This window comes from Osmerus mordax, chromosome 22, assembly GCF_038355195.1.
Source record: "Osmerus mordax isolate fOsmMor3 chromosome 22, fOsmMor3.pri, whole genome shotgun sequence".
Classification (NCBI taxonomy): domain Eukaryota; kingdom Metazoa; phylum Chordata; class Actinopteri; order Osmeriformes; family Osmeridae; genus Osmerus; species Osmerus mordax.
In genome coordinates this window covers 8877161-8892955 of record NC_090071.1, presented here as the reverse complement: position 1 = coordinate 8892955, position 15795 = coordinate 8877161, and the positions used below count along the sequence as shown (strand labels likewise).

The 15795-nt window shown below is 48.1% G+C and overlaps 1 protein-coding gene across 1 annotated transcript in view; it reads right to left on the bottom strand.

Annotated features, from left to right (window-relative positions):
* LOC136966098 (FERM and PDZ domain-containing protein 4-like) overlaps positions 1–15477 on the bottom strand; it is a 37878-nt gene extending 22401 nt beyond the window's left edge. Inside the window, exon 1 of the mRNA XM_067260477.1 lies at positions 15402–15477. The gene's annotated coding sequence lies outside the window, so the exon portion shown is untranslated. The remainder of the gene's footprint in view (positions 1–15401) is intronic.
* Positions 15478–15795: the final 318 nt, after the last annotated feature.

Here is a 15795-nt window from a genome sequence, read left to right as displayed (position 1 = left end):
ACAACTTAAGTCTCATAAAACACTTGACAGTAAGTCTCTACGAAAATGGATCCTTTTGATTATTTCCCCAATTCCCGATCCATACAAAGACTATGGTGACATTGTTGAAAAACCACAGTTGATACTTTTTCAGAGCCCAGTGTAAAAACTTTGGCATCCAGTTCCACAGCCACAGAGTTTACCGACAGTCAGTGAAAGAGAAAGTGTTCGATACGAGCGGGGAGCTCATTCTGAAGCAGTGCCAACCAATGACAGCCATCACCACACACACAAGCTGCGTAATCTCCCTCCCCCCCCCAAATCCCTAGAAGTAACTCAATAGATCCCTTGCTTGTGTTAACTGGAGGTGATGACAGCATCACCATCATCCCACTTCACCCAGGCAGAGATTCACCCATCTGTGCTGCAGTATGCAGTGAGGTTTAAAAGATTTGTTTTCCATCCTTGTTTGGTGGGTTTAGTGTTGAGACCCCAGTCGAGTGAGAGATCATCCGAACGTATGTGTGTTTGTTTGTGTGTGCGTATGCTTGTGTGTGTGTGTGTGATATCTGGCAGGGTGAAGGGGTTGCCCTGGGCTTTGGGGTGACTGGAGTGTGAAGTCACACTGATCAGGGTTTCCAGTGCACTGAGCACTTCATTATTACAGCAGCCTTCTTAGGAAACCTTTGCCTCTGAAAGCTCTGCTCATAGCCTCTGTTTCAAGTCTATTCTCATTACTTGTAGGCTTTGTCTCACACCTCTTATTTCTCTCTCTCTCTGTCTCTCACTCTCTCTCTTTCTCGGTCTCTGCCTTGCTTGAATATTTTCTTTCTGTCATTTTCCTCTCCTTTCCTTCTCAGGCCATGTCATTTTAAAGTTCACATTCCCACTCATGCTCTCATGTCAATATTTCCTTCTCAGTTTTTAGTTTCAACCTTTCAACCTACTATCTAAATGAAAACATTTGCACTCTCGCTTCGGCACACTTTCACAGATCTCTTCCTCCAAACTTTTTTGGGATCAGGCTCAGAGCCACGGTCCATAAGTACTTAGTCACTGTGCAGTCCGCCACACTTAGTAGGATAAACAGACTGGATAATCATTGCTTACACACTCCTGGCTTCCATGTTGACACAACTCCCGTTCCAGCACACACACACACACACTTACCCTGACAGCTTTGCCATCTTCCCGAAACCAAACACGTCCATACGCTCCAGCTACTGCGTGCCTGAAAGTGACACACTCCAGGTCTGCAATCCAATCCACATTTGAATCCAAGAGGGAGAAACGCAAATTCACACAAGCTCCTTGGCAAGGACTTGCCAACACGGGTCACATCAACAAAGTCATTTGGACAAACCAACGCTCCTTGATTGGTGCCAACAAGGACCAAAAAACACCTATTCCTGCCCTCCCAGCGCGACAGCGATGCCCTTGAGAGGGTTTTTGGCCAGTGAGGGAGTCCCACCCTGCCTGGCTAGCCTGTCCGGGCTGCCCCTCTGTCGCCCTGGCCGTGTCGGGCAGCGTCAAGCCCCCTCAGAGTGGTCTCCATCGCACTGGAGCTGGGAGATGTGCCGGGGGTCTGAGCGGTGCAGAATAAAGGAGCCAGCGAGGAGGGGAAGAGGAAGGGGGGAGGGGGGAGGAGGGAAAGAGGGCGATGGAGGAGGGACGCAAAACACGGCAGATGAAGGATGCTCCCAGCGCTCGCTCGTCCGTCCTCAGAAGAGAGGAGCCGTCCATCCACATCCCCGGGAGGACGGAGAGAGAGAGAGAGAGAGAGAGAGAGAGCTGGAGAGAGAGAGAGAGAGAGAGAGAGAGAGAGAGAGAGCTGGAGAGAGACAGAGAGGAGAAAGAGAGCAGAGAAAGATATATGGAAAAGGGAGAGGGGTGCTGAAAGAGGAGTGTGAAAAATGTATATGTGTACAGTATGTACATGTGTATAAATATATACAGTGTGTATAGTATATACTGTATATATCCTGCATATGTGTATATATATATATATATATATATATATATATATATAGAGAGAGAGAGAGAGAGAGAGAGAGACAGAGAGAGAGAGAGAGAGAGAGAGAGAGAGAGAGAGGGGGAGGGGCGCTGCACTGGTCAAAGAGGTAGGAGAAGAGAGAGATGGCGAGAGAGAAAGAGGGAGAGGGAGAGAGAGGTGGGAGAGCAGAGGAGTGCTGACTCTTGCAGAAGCAGGATGGGCTGCTGGAGGGAGCAGGACCCTGTCTCTCAGGTTTATTTGTGCTGCTAAGTGAGCCGCAGCAACCAGACACATAAAGGCGAGTTTACACACAGAGGACAGCGAGCATTCCCTCCCATCTTTTACTACTAACTACACACTGTACTGATACTTCATCTCCATGCCATAAATAATGGTATCGTGTTACGACCGTGACCTGGCATTTTACTGCCGAAAAACAAAAACACACACGCGCGCGCACACATCTGACAGACTGCATGAGTAGCTACGTGAGCACACATAATCATTTACCCCTGACCCGTGGGAGCCTTGTGGGCTAACCTTGCAGATGGCTATCCTCAACAAGATGCTTCCCCTTCTGTGAGGAGCGCCACAGGGGCCAAGGAGAACCACAGTCATGTCAGTGTCGACGCAGTTTAATCGAAACGCAAAGCAGCGTTAAACTCGTTTCTGTACCATTTAATGCAATTCAACCCAACACTATTTGCGGTTCTGTTCTGCTCTGATTGCCGCTGTTATTTGTCGTTGTGATGGGTTTTATTTTCTTGTATGTTCATATTGTAGTTTTTTTTTCCCGAATTACTGCATGTTGATATTTTCTTTAGTAGGAACAATTGCTTGGGAAAAGGTTTGTTATCTGTCTAGATTGTGTCCGTTACATAAACGGTTCATTTCCCCAGCTGTCAAATCTTATCTCCCCAGTGCAAAAAGAAACCTAGTTTTGGGGTCATTTTGTGTAGCCAAAAACTAGCTGAATAAGATGGAAAACAAAAACCTTATTTGCCAAGGGAAGGACAATATGATCTGGAACTTGGAACTCAGATCAACCACATGTCTACACTACATGGAACTATGTGACACTAAGGTAAATATGTTGTACTAAACACTATTTCCAAGGTGGAGGTTTAAGTCATTTTTGTTGAATGATTTGAAGTGAAATTATTAGTGAGAGTTGCAGTATCAATAACCCTATGGCTATAGAACAGAAGCCTTTTCCGTCAGGCAGTGCAGGAGACAGCTTTGATCCGGGAAAGAGACTCTTTTATGTCACATTCATCTTTGATGAGGACGCCAGCCTCTCTGCACAGCACTCTATTTATTTGAGGAACCTGCCCATGGGGTCCTGGTGCCGACAGCTTTCAAAGATAAAGCTTGAAGCGATAAGCGAGAGACAAACACATCGAAGCCTTCACCTTGTTTTTCATCTCATGTCGGTCAGGTACATTGCTTATCTGTTTACTAGGTAATTCACTGGTTCATTCAGAATGGTGTTCCCCCATAATGACAAAGTCTTTTCGACAGCTAGGTTTTCTCGTGGGCAAAGTGTGACGGAGAGACGTCAGGTCAGTCTTGACTTTAACACGATTTATCTTTATCAATGCAAAGAAGATGTATTGAAATATTTTGGGATATCTTTCATAAAATCCTCAAAATGCCCAACATTGTTTTATGAAACTATGCAGATACAAACAAATCAAAGAAAGTTTAGAATACACCATCACGGTGTATTCTAAACTTTTTCTACAGTGTATGTCACATCCTACATCCAAGGAACAATTTTAAACCGCACAAAAAAAGATCATGTGTGTCGTGTCTGGAGGCATCTGCCACCGAAACGTTCTGAGAGGGTGTGGTGGGTAGCTCAGCAGTAGGCACATTTGCCTGCAGATCAAGAGGCCTCACATTCAAATTCCCCTCCATTCTGTACGTCGCGTTGGATCAAAGCGTCCGCTAAATAAATACACAATGACATGAAATGAAAGTGTGGGAGCTACAAATCTGCAGAGGCATCACAAGACATCAGCAACGTGTTCGGAGGAGGAGACAGTCCATCCTGGGCATGTAAACAGCCCGGCTTGTCCCAGTTGGAGGCCAGGTAAGCGTTCAGCTTCAGTGTCAGCGACTCGTTGTGTTCAGGGGTGAGGCACCAGTCGCCTTCTCAACTGAACTATCTCGTCAATATTTATAAAAGTAACATCCAGAGAAACTCAACTGCTCCACGAATACAACACATATCGAGTGGGCGGTCCTGAGTATTGTTTAACAGACTATTGTAAATTGTTTGACCAAAAAACGAATAACTAGACAGGATTACAAAGCCAAGAAGATTGTCGTTTTCTTGCAGCGTCATAGACATGATGACAGCAAGTCTATAAATACGGAGCGGTATTGACAGAGACGTCTCCAGTACGAATCACTGATTCCCTTCAATCAATCTAGCGCTTCCATTTTCTGTTTGCCACGCTTCCCAACGACCTCTGACGGCTGTATATAATGTGACTCACATCGAGTCTTCACCGCGTCACCACGTTGGCAAGGATAATGAGCACTAACCCGGGCGCTTCAGCCCCGGCGTGCTGTTCATCCACCAGAGGGTGTGTCATAGCAGCTGGATGGGATTGTAATATTGCTGTCTGCCAGCTCCCTCTCACCTATGACCCCATGATTAATGGGGTGCCTTACTGACAACACAGAACCACGACTGGCATGTTTATGTAGTATGACACTCGAGCCGGCCGGTGAGCGGCGAGCAGACAAGTGTGATGGAGAGACGGATTGTGAAATAACATCTCGAGTGTTGATTTGCTAGAGACAAGGGTGGGAGGGTGCCTTTCAAAACCACAGTGTCCAGGCTAGTCAATGTTTGGTATCTAGATGCCTAGACATTTCATTGACAGGTATCTTTAGTATTACCCGAACATAATAACCCCCACTTCTACTTGCCCTATGACCCTACACACATTTGCCTTCATAAAACTATATCTCCCCTGGCTTTGCTGTCAACCCCCCTCCCAGTAATTATGGGGGATAAACTGTTGGCTTCTGTGTGCTGTCTAAACAATAAGATCATAGATTTGCATTCCCCATCTCCCATAATCCAAGCAGCAATTTCTCTCCTTATCAGTGGGCATAATCCCCCAGACAACACAGCCGTCCTTTCAGAGAGGGAGGGATGGAGGTAGTGAGAGAGAGAGAGAGAGAGAGAGAGAGAGAGAGAGAGAGAGAGAGAGAGAGAGAGAGAAATAGAGTAAGATAAGTAAATATAGATTGACAGATATAATAGAAACCAATTTATGGAATGGAGGAGGAAGAGAGAGAGAGAATGAGAGAGAAAGAGAGTGAGCGAGAAAGAGGGAGAGAGAGAGGGAGATAAGGGCTGACAGAATGAGAGAGAAAAGCGAAAGCCTCCTATGCATTCTGTGTTGAGTGCAATGTCGTGGTACGCAAGAAAAGCTTTTAAAATAAACAAGATGGTTTGAGAACGGTCAGCAAACCACACTGGGATGAGAGGCTCTGGAAAGTGGGCCTTGCTGTGCTGAGCCTCACAGTGAGTCAGCAAAGAGGAACCATCTTCTACAGTCTCACGCCGGTTTGAGAGGCATCCCGGACTCAGACACAATGTCTCGCGTCACAGTCATGTCTCATTGCGTAGGGCTTCTTCAACGCAGCAGAACTGAGGAGCTGACAATGACAATCCCCAAAGTACCTTGGGCCATGAAGCACCCTATTATGCCAAGATATCACGGTGTTGTTGTGTCTGAAGCTTCAGCACCGGGTGGAGAATATCTTCTGATTAGTCATGGTACAAAGTCAAGTAATCCAAAGGTTTTGAGATGACATTTTCCGGTTCCCCCTTGAGTTGCAAATGCTACGTACTGTATCTTAGCGTCATCACCAGTGCTCCCAGCTGAGCCTGTTTCCACACTGTGCCGTTGTCTATGACAGTGATGCGAACTGTGGCATGGACTCAGCATATGGCTGCTGTCAGAATACTAAATGGCCTCTTCAGCAGAGAAGCTCCGTGTGGCACGTTCAGATATTACAGAGCTCTCAACCATAGCTATTCCACCCCCCCCCCCCCACCCAACCCCCCCACCCCCGCTCTGTATGAGAGCAGTCTGCCTGGAACCCCACCTCACACACACACACACATGCACGCACGCCCATACACCCAAACGCACCCACACAGTTAACGAAGGCATTGAAATGCATTGAAGGAAAAGCAGAGACCCAAAGTGTGAGTGTATGTGTGTGTGTGTGTGTGTGCGCATGTGCCTCTGTGTGTATGCGCTGACATTCCCTGAATACTGAGAGAACCCGAGGCTGTATGCCAGCGCTCTGGAGATTCTTTTATCATCCTGATCCGAGACCAATATTCTGAATGTCAGATGTGTGAACCCTGTAAACACACATTCTCTGTATTCAGGGCCAGATATTTGGTCACAACTCTGCTCCCTCGCAGCGCGCTGATTCCAGCCGCACAAGCCTCAGCCTGTCTGGGAAGTATTTCTCTAAACATGTTATCATGCCATACTAAAACATGATGGTGGTTAATCGGGGATTATCTTTAACCTATTAAATTGAGAGTGAGAAAACAAATTGAAACCATACAACAACAACTCCAACAATCCGACATGCTAGATTACCGTAGTAAGTAGAACTCGGAATATCTCTCTAAAGCCCGGACACACATGAGGTCTCTAACGAGGCCGCCGGGAATGGAAGTAAATACCGCTGTATGCAAATGCATGGCTGAGGCTTCGCCTGGTGTCACGGAGGCATTCGGGGCCATGGGTAGGGGGGTCTGGGCTGGCCAGAGCAAACCACCACAAATCGGCCTCTCATGAAAGGGCAATATGGGGTGAAACCAGGGACCCCTGGCTAGACTCACAGAGTAAATCTCCACTTAGCGCGTCAAGTGGACCCATTAGGATGCCGTGCGCGCTCCCACTGTAAGCCCGGCACTGACGCCAAACATCCTCTTAATGTAAGGCTGTGACCATGGGACCTTGCCCCCCCCCCCTCACCACCACCACCACCACCAACCCCATATGGTGTCCATTGTCTGATTGACTGCCTCACCCAACCCCATGGCCCCTCCCCCTGCGCTGTGCAGTGCACTAGACGGACCGGGGCGAACGTGGTTATTTCTCTTTCCCCCCTCCATGAGGGTGCCACCGATCTGACGAGATCCGCTGTCATCTACTCGATCCAGTGGGTTCAATTGACTTGTGATTCGAATCGACTGAACGTTTAGTCAGGGTTCTCTCCGAGGCGGAGGAGGGGGGGGGGGGGGGGGGGGGGGGGGTCCATCTTCATAACCACTGGGAGGACGCTTCCTAATTAGGATTGAATTGGTGAGGAAAAAGTTCAAGTCAGTCCACCTAAATGGTGGACTGACTCGCGAATGCTGACACTGTCTATTTGGGAGTGGAGAGGGAGTAATCTATGTGATGTTCTTTCATGCAGAACCTTAGGGACCATATCGGGCCAGTGCTGTAAACAGAGCTACGATGCAGCTATCGTGTTGTTCGTTTTAAGGATTACCACGGGCCCAACCAAGCGACACAAAGACAAACCAGTTGTCAGACGAGCCGCGCAAAACAAACATTCTGACACGGCCGCCGCTTCTCCAGCCACCCCGCCTATCGACAGCCCTGACGGAGCCCGCTTTCAGCGTCTCTGTGGTCTGCGGTCGATACGTGGTCAGTCAGCGGTCAGCACTTCTGGTGGGGTGTGTGTGGACCAGGAGGACTCCCAGTGCAGGACCAGAGATGTGAGACAGGGCTGAGAGACATGAGTTCAGAGACACTGTGTTCACAGTGAGAATCCTCCCAGTGAGAGTCAAAGCCTCTCCAAGTAAAAGCAATCGGGCCTGACCGTTATGGCCATCTGCCCGGCCGCACAACAACTCAAACATATCCCACAATGCACCAGCCTGCATATCTCCCCCCCCCCACACTTATTCATAGAGGGTGTACCTCTATGAATGACAGCCAGGTCCTTAGCTCTGTGTTGCAACATCTGCACGTGGTAACAAACTGGGTTGCTGATATTGAAGGAATACGTTTTTTTTTAATGATCAGTTTGTGTTTTCATCATTCTGTGAATCCAGAACATCTAACTTTAAGCCGTATTGCTACAGTCCGGGCAACGAGGGGGGATGGGGGAGAGAAAAAAAAGGAATAGGCTTGTGACCGCCTAAGACACGATGACAATACACGCACACGCATACACACACAAATTCATTTGTCCAGTTTCTGGGCCACATGTTTCATGGTAAATGACCCCCTCACCCAATCGTGGTAATCCCACGCAATGCCGCGCGATCTACGCTCTCTCAATCTCCCTCACAGTCCGACGATCATGAGCTCTGGTGTGTCCTGGCTAGTCTTTGTCAAAGCATTGCATAACACAGACAGTCATGCTACATTACTATGGACTGCATATAGAAAATCCTCTCGCATGATAATCAACCCAACACACAACCTATCTATAATCATCATAGCTTCGCTATAATCATAAAGCCTATTCAAGCCCTAATCTATATGTTCCTCATAAAAATCACATAAATCTATAATGGCCTTTAATGTCAAGCCGGGTTCTGTGATGAAAACGCAACGCTCTCTTTAAGTAAACACAAGTTACGTCATTGTTAAAGCAAAACAAAAGCCCCTGATATCTTCAAACCATCATTGTAACCGTAATCCTTCCTCTAAACATCTCTGGCCCTGTGAAGTCACCCCTGGCCTCACCCCTGCTCCCTGCTCCCGCCCGGCTAAACCGGCTGGTCCATGAGGCTATCACAAGTGTGAGCCGTAATTACAACGCCGGGACATTCTTGTGGAATGGCGAGCGCGGCTTACGTAATTGACTAGCCATGTGCCACGAAGCCAGCTTCAGAGGCACTGGCAACACATCTCATTATAACTAATGATGGTCAACCCTGGGATCTAAAGACAGGAGGACGGATGATAGTGAAGAGTTAAGACTTTGACTTGCACTTGGAACGACGGCAAGTCGCAAAACCCGACTCAAACACAACAGTTGCGTCACAAAGAATCCAATCGGCCCCCTCCAACACCACCTCTCAACCTCTCCCGACACACTCACACATGCGAGGCCTCACACACGCACGCACACACACGTCCTCGTTTCCCTCTCTACGCAGATTATTACGTCGTTGTTTGGGAGTACCTTCTCCTCCCCTAATGGGTGCCACATCTTAGACTGACGACAGCCCATTACTGTTGTCATTCCCTTTAGATTTCAATACGGTAAGCATGCACGCACTGAATGTTGTTCTTCATCAATACTATCCACTTATTATGCCACTCTGGCAAGCTCTGGTGACAGCTTGAATGTCCACCAATGCCAGAGATTTCCTGAAGTTTCTGGCACTGCCATCCGTATATATTAGCTCAGGAGCAGAAATGAGAACCTTGAATACACATACTTTGATCTAGCTCAGTTTGGATCATTGCAAAAATGTTACCCGTGGAAAATTGTTGACGTATGAATATAAACGGCCTCCTGGACACCAGTGCGGCCTGTGCTGAGCGAAGGATGACATATTGTTTGATTACTCTGTCAGAAGCCTGCCCAGGCAAGCGTACATTCCCACCAAACTCTTTCACCCGGCACAGCTATGCTAAAAGACAAACAAAGTATACAGGCAATCCCTAAAGGACATGCTTTAGGATTGCCTCATGTCCAAACAAGAACAGCAACAATATGATCGAGATACAACGTGTCTGTTCTACAGAGTCAATGGAACACACAGAGGTGCCAAGCACATCATACAGTTTAGATCTCAGACCACTGGCCAAAAAGGCAGTCCTCGGACAAAGAGCGCTACAGCTATCCATGCTGTCATGTGTGCCTGTGGATCAGTGTACTCACTGGATGACAGTGAAGACCCCCAGTTCATCATCGCACTCGTCCATCCCTTCCGACGGACACTCCAGCCCGCCAGAGGCTCTGAGTGTGGGGAAAGAGCTCCTGTCCCTCTCCCTGAGTATCCCCACTGATCCACTTCCCTTGCCTCTCTTTCAGACCAAAAAAAAAAAAAAAATGAAACTCTGTTTTTGTGTGTGTGTGTGCTTGCCTCCCTATTGCATCTCAGCTCAGTGCCAAATGTTCCAGCTTAGCACTCGGTGCTCTGCACTGCTGGTGATGGGTTTAGCTGGGGCATCTGGGCTAGCCGGGATAAACCGTTCACACAGACACACACACACACTCACACACACACACTCACACACACACACACACACACAGTGTCATGCTGTGCAAGTTAGGGGCCAGTGCCCTTGGGGAGACTGTGAGAGTGCGTCCCCCATCCTGAATAATGACACAACATCATCACATTCCAGGCCAGTGCTTAAAGAGAGCGAGCGAGAGAGTTAGAGAGAAAGAGAGGGAGATAAAAGGGGAGAGAATATGATAATAGAACAATGAGGAGGAGAGGGAAATGAGATCTTGGGTGTGTTGGGAGTGGGATGGAGGGGTTGACACAAGAACAATACACACACACAACCTCAGGGAGGATGGTCAATGGATAAACAGACGTGAGCCAACACCAGAGACGCCATGCTGACAGTGAGAGGACACAACCAGAGAGGTAGACATCGACAGCTTGTCTCATGGCCACACTATTAGGCCAGTCCTCTGTGTGTGATAAAAAACACTGGCACCTGCCAATTCCAATATGGATTCAGCATGCGTGTGTACATGGGTGTGATCGCGTTAATGGCATGATTGCCCCCAAGGATATCGAGGTCAACAGTATCGGTTAACTTAAACATGAATCATGTGGTCACATGACTGCTGCTTCCAGTTCCCAGCAGTTGACTGGATCACCTCTAGCTGGTCTGGAGGGCAGATCATGATTAACCGTGCTTGTTCTGTACTTGGCTTGGCTGTGCTCGAATTCCTGGCTGGAGAAGGGGTGCATAGAATGACTGAACACAGCAGTTTTAATCCCAGTGGGATTAGCAGGGTGGCTTGGGTATTGGCCACTGTACCCATATGTAACCTACAGAATCGCAAGGTCACCCGTGTGTCCCTCCCCTGTCACCCCGCCCCATGTTGGCTGTCAGTAAGGTGCAATGTCCCGTGATCTAGGGGCAGCAAGTTCTTTTCAATCGCAGGCACCCAACCCAATTGTGGATGTGGCGACGCCATACATTGATCCCGTGTGCAATCTTTCAATCCGTGCTGTCAACGCGGACACGCAATCGAAGTGACACGCGAAGGGAAGGTGTACAAACTGGGCTGCAGATAATTGGCCTGGTTCTTTGAGTACTACTCACTGTGCATCGATTCTTTACAAAGGAGAGCTTCTCACCCGCTAGAGCTTTGAACCTTGAATGAAAACATCTCTCGCTTTAAGGCAGCTCAGAACAATTTCCCGCTCCACGTGGGGGAGGGGGGGGGGGCTGTTTACTAGGAAAAACAAAACGAAGAGTCTTGTAAGTAAAAGCTATTTATGATTCATCCACTTATTATTACCATGAGCCCACTTTACGTAATGTGGCTTGGTCTGGGAAAGCAGCCATCCGCGATTTCACAGGTTTGGCCTATATCCTAGTTAATGACAACCTATGTCTCCAGTCAATCAACCAGCCAGAGTTTTAAAGGCCTTTCTTGGAAGCAGTTGGATGAGAGACAATCACAGGAAAACTCACCAACAGGATATGAGTTTGGAACCTTTTGTTTCTGGCACATGTTGATCTGATGTGGTAAGATGTTTCTTGTGAGTGATATCGGTGTACTTACCCACTAAGAGGGCTTGGACAGATGCTGTGCATCTCCTTTTAAGCTGAGCTGTTATGAAATGCAAGGTTGGCTTCATCCAGTTCCATTCGAGTCTTTGACTACCCTGGCTTAATGTGTTGTTACTTGGCAGCCCCTAACCTGTTCCATCTCCTTATCTCCCTATTCTTGATCTGACATTCAGGTCTTATAACAACTACAGAGCAAAGATCTGGTCCCAGTGGTAAATGTGGATGAATGGCAATTCAAAATAACCACCTACTCTGTGCAACATTCCTGCTCGTTCTACCCACTAAGGCCGAGCTATTGATATAAGATTCATGAAAGAGCTAATTTCACACTTCACCAAATCCTTCCACAGTGTCAAAGTTCTTCTTCGTACCTGTGGTAAATATGTTAAAGGGAAAGCGATTCCTTACTGTACATCATTCCTACTCTCATTTCCTGATAAATAGGAATTTCTTCCGGATGATAATGCAAGCGTGAGGGAATGTGGAGGGTAAGCTGAAGGTGTACCTCCTTCATGAGATCCAGTTTTAGTTAGACCCCCCCACAGATCCTTCATGGCAGTGTTTACTGGTGTCACTGGACTCAATGTTTACCAATACTTTCAATCAGGCTGTTGTACACTTCTAGCTTGATGTGACATTGGCCCAAGCCCCTAGAATCGCTGAGGCAGAGAACCAGAGCGGTTCTATTAACATACTGTAGATGCGTGCATGTTTGTCTTCGTTTGAGAATGTCTTCATAAATGTTTTCATTCATGATTCTGTGTGTGTATGTGTGTGTGTGTGTGTGTGTGTGTGTGTGTGTGTGCATTTGGTTGCTGAGGAGGACAGCGGGCTTGTTAGCTTAATGCTCACAGAAGGTACTGTGCCACATGGCAGACTGGGGACAATCAGACTCCATAAAAAATGGGGACAGCAACTCCAAAAGTCATAGGTCATCCATCTTCAAAGGTTAATGACTGTTTACTGATCTTCACCTGTTCTATTGATGATACTTGTCAAAATGTCAACATATTTGTGCTCATAACATACACAGACAGCGTGAGAAATGCCCTTTCTCATCCTAAACGTAGTTTACAGCTTGCATGGCTGTAAACAACACGAGCACACTCCCTGTTCACTGTTCACTTATGAAGATGAGACACACTTAAAGGAACATTCGCAGCGATAGTGGGAGGCAAAAAGAGAGGAGGGATGCTTACCTCATGAGTGACTCAGTGTACCATCCTGCAGACCGCGTGCCCAGATCCCTATGCCCGCCGTCACAAGGACACAATCGGACAACATCCAAAGCAAAATGACTCCGCGAGGAGGTCAAAGGAAGAAGTACGCCACTATCACGAAAACACCGGAGGGCAACCAAATCCGGTTAAAGGAATGCAGGGTAGAACTCAAATCGCTGGGGGCAGGGGCTGAAGCGGGGGGGGGGGGGGGGGGTGGGGGGTTGGGATGGTGGTGGTGGTGGTGGGGGGGGGATCTCGGGTGTTAGCGGTGTGAGACGGCGAGGACGGGCGGCGAGGCGGTCTCCATCGACACATCTGGAGAGCGCTTCACCTGGATGATCCCAAACTCCAGATGGCCCAATCAGATTTAAGCTTTCCTGACCAACATAACCTCTTTAGACTTTAAATACAGCGCAAAGAACATTAACTGTTTCCCTCCACTTGGTTTCAGATAACAAGTCATCTTTATCTCTTTGAAAACTGCTCGGTCACATCATCCGTTTCAGTTCGACAACATGTACAAAGCGAGCTGATTAAACAAGGGTGAGTGCGTGCGCGCGGGTTTGAATGTGTGTGAATGAATGGGACGGAATGAGAGAGGATAGGGAGAGCATACAAGAGAGATGAACAGGCTCAGCAATTGAAAGAAATGGAGCAGAGCATGTTTTTGTGTGTATGTGAGAGAGAGACTGAGAGGGAGAGAGAGACGGAGAGAGAGAGAGAGAGAGAGAGAGAGAGAGAGAGAGAGAGAGAGCGAGAGAGAGCGAGGAAGAAAGAGAAAGATCCATTAAGCAACATTGAGAAACAGTTACACTAAGAAAAGGGTTAGGCTGGCAGTAAGCTTAGCGAAAGTGTGTTGAACGTCGTAACATCCCTGCAATGAGGGGACACTTTTAAGAGGATAAAATAGATCAATGACTGAATCGATCCTTGTGGATCCACTCTCAAAAGGACTACAGCCTCCTGTCTATTATCAACCCCATAACAAGATATTGTTTGAATCCATACATCAACCGCTGTCACACATTAGACACCCATGGCTTAAATCAACGTGCCAGTCAAAAGGTGGTGAATGCCGAGGGTGAAAAAGATAAAAATACACCAGAGCTAACAGTTCACATGAAGGCTGTGCTCAAAGCCTGGTCAGATCTGCATCGTAAAAACAGCAACATACGCTCTGAGTCATGACACAGTACAACATTACACATCTACTTTGTCCCATCCACCCTCGGAGGGTTCATTCACGTTTACATTACGGATGATCTAATGAACAGCAGTGCCCTGCGACTCGAAAACACCCTCCCGACATCATCCCAGCCTCGGCCGTCCTGCCTGTAAACAAGCAGGAGCTCCCTCGGGCTCCTATAAGCCTGTGATGAATACAGCGAGCGTGAGGTGATGTATGGGATGTCTAAACCCCAGCGACGCGTGGCTGCCCCCCCGCCCCCTCCCCACCAACGCCTCCATTAATGGTGATCACTGACTCCAGATCTGCAGCCAGACAAGATGAGACCGAGACGGTATGAATAAACATTTGCTCAGGGGGGGGACCAGCCTCAAGCATAGCATCAAGTGATGGATTCCAGTCATTCTCCCATTTTCCTAGATCCTGTTCCGTTATTGATTTTCCCTGCTTCTCTCCTTCTCGCCCAGAGTTAAGATAATGGTCTGCTTTCACATGAAAGGTGAGCTTCCAACAAAACTAGATTAGATAGAGGTCTCTTCGACTGTATGCCTGAAAAGCTTTTATGCGTTAATATATCCATCCATAAAGCCTATTTTCAAAGGCCCAAACCTTATAACAGTTTTACACCTATAGAATTATTATCGACTATATCTTTGGAGATACTGAACGTCGCGTAGTAAAGCTCACCAGAGGCCATTAACACAGCAGCCAGGATGAAATCCAAATCCCATGGTTTGTTTTGTTTGCCTGACACCGCAGGGACACACTGTCTGACCCCTGTGTTGATTCACCCACAGACCACCCCCCCACCGCCCCCTGCAGAGACAGACACTCAGGGGACCTGACAGACTGCACACTCGATCCCCCCCCCCCCCCACCCCCCGCCGACACCACAGTCTTCTGTGTGTGTGTCCCGGCTGTGCGGTAAGAGCTTTGGTGGTCGGCAGTAGCGTTTAAAGCCCACTGGGGATTTGGAAGCGATACCCTGGGAGAGGGCTGATCTGACCCTCGCGGATCAAGAGGGTCCTGCAGTGGCTGTTCTATCTGGGTGGAGTCAAGCAAGGTGCACTGGAGGAAGGCTTCATTTATTTTTTCTTCATTCGCAACCTCCCTTGACCCCGATAGGTCCGGGGCACGATCCTAAAGCTGAACATCTCAAGCTCAGCCAAGCTGCGGGTTGATTTCTGAATAGAATGTCTTCAAAGTCTGTCCTTACAAAAGAAGCCATGTGTACTTACTGTTCTTGTTCTGGCTCCTGCCATTCAATGTCCACAGCTGACTCACTCCCGCTGGAGAGAAGGGACGTCTCTTCTACATGCTGGTCTCGTCTCAGCGAGGGATTCTTCCCAGCGGTGGGTGATGACGATGGGACTCGGGACAGGCGAGGCGAGCCCAGATCTATCCTGCCGGGTTTAACCGCAGAGAAGGCGCCGCTGCGGTTTGTCCCCACGCTGTCCGTCCTTCGTCCACACTCATCCATGACGCCCAAACGACTGGGTCGTGAGGGGAAGAGGACGGGGAGATAAAGAGAGATACCGGAAGAGGTTACAGGGGTTAGGTGCGAGGAACATATATACCGCCTCAGGTGATATCCCACCCCCTTTCGGCGAATCGAATCTAGTGTAAGTGGAT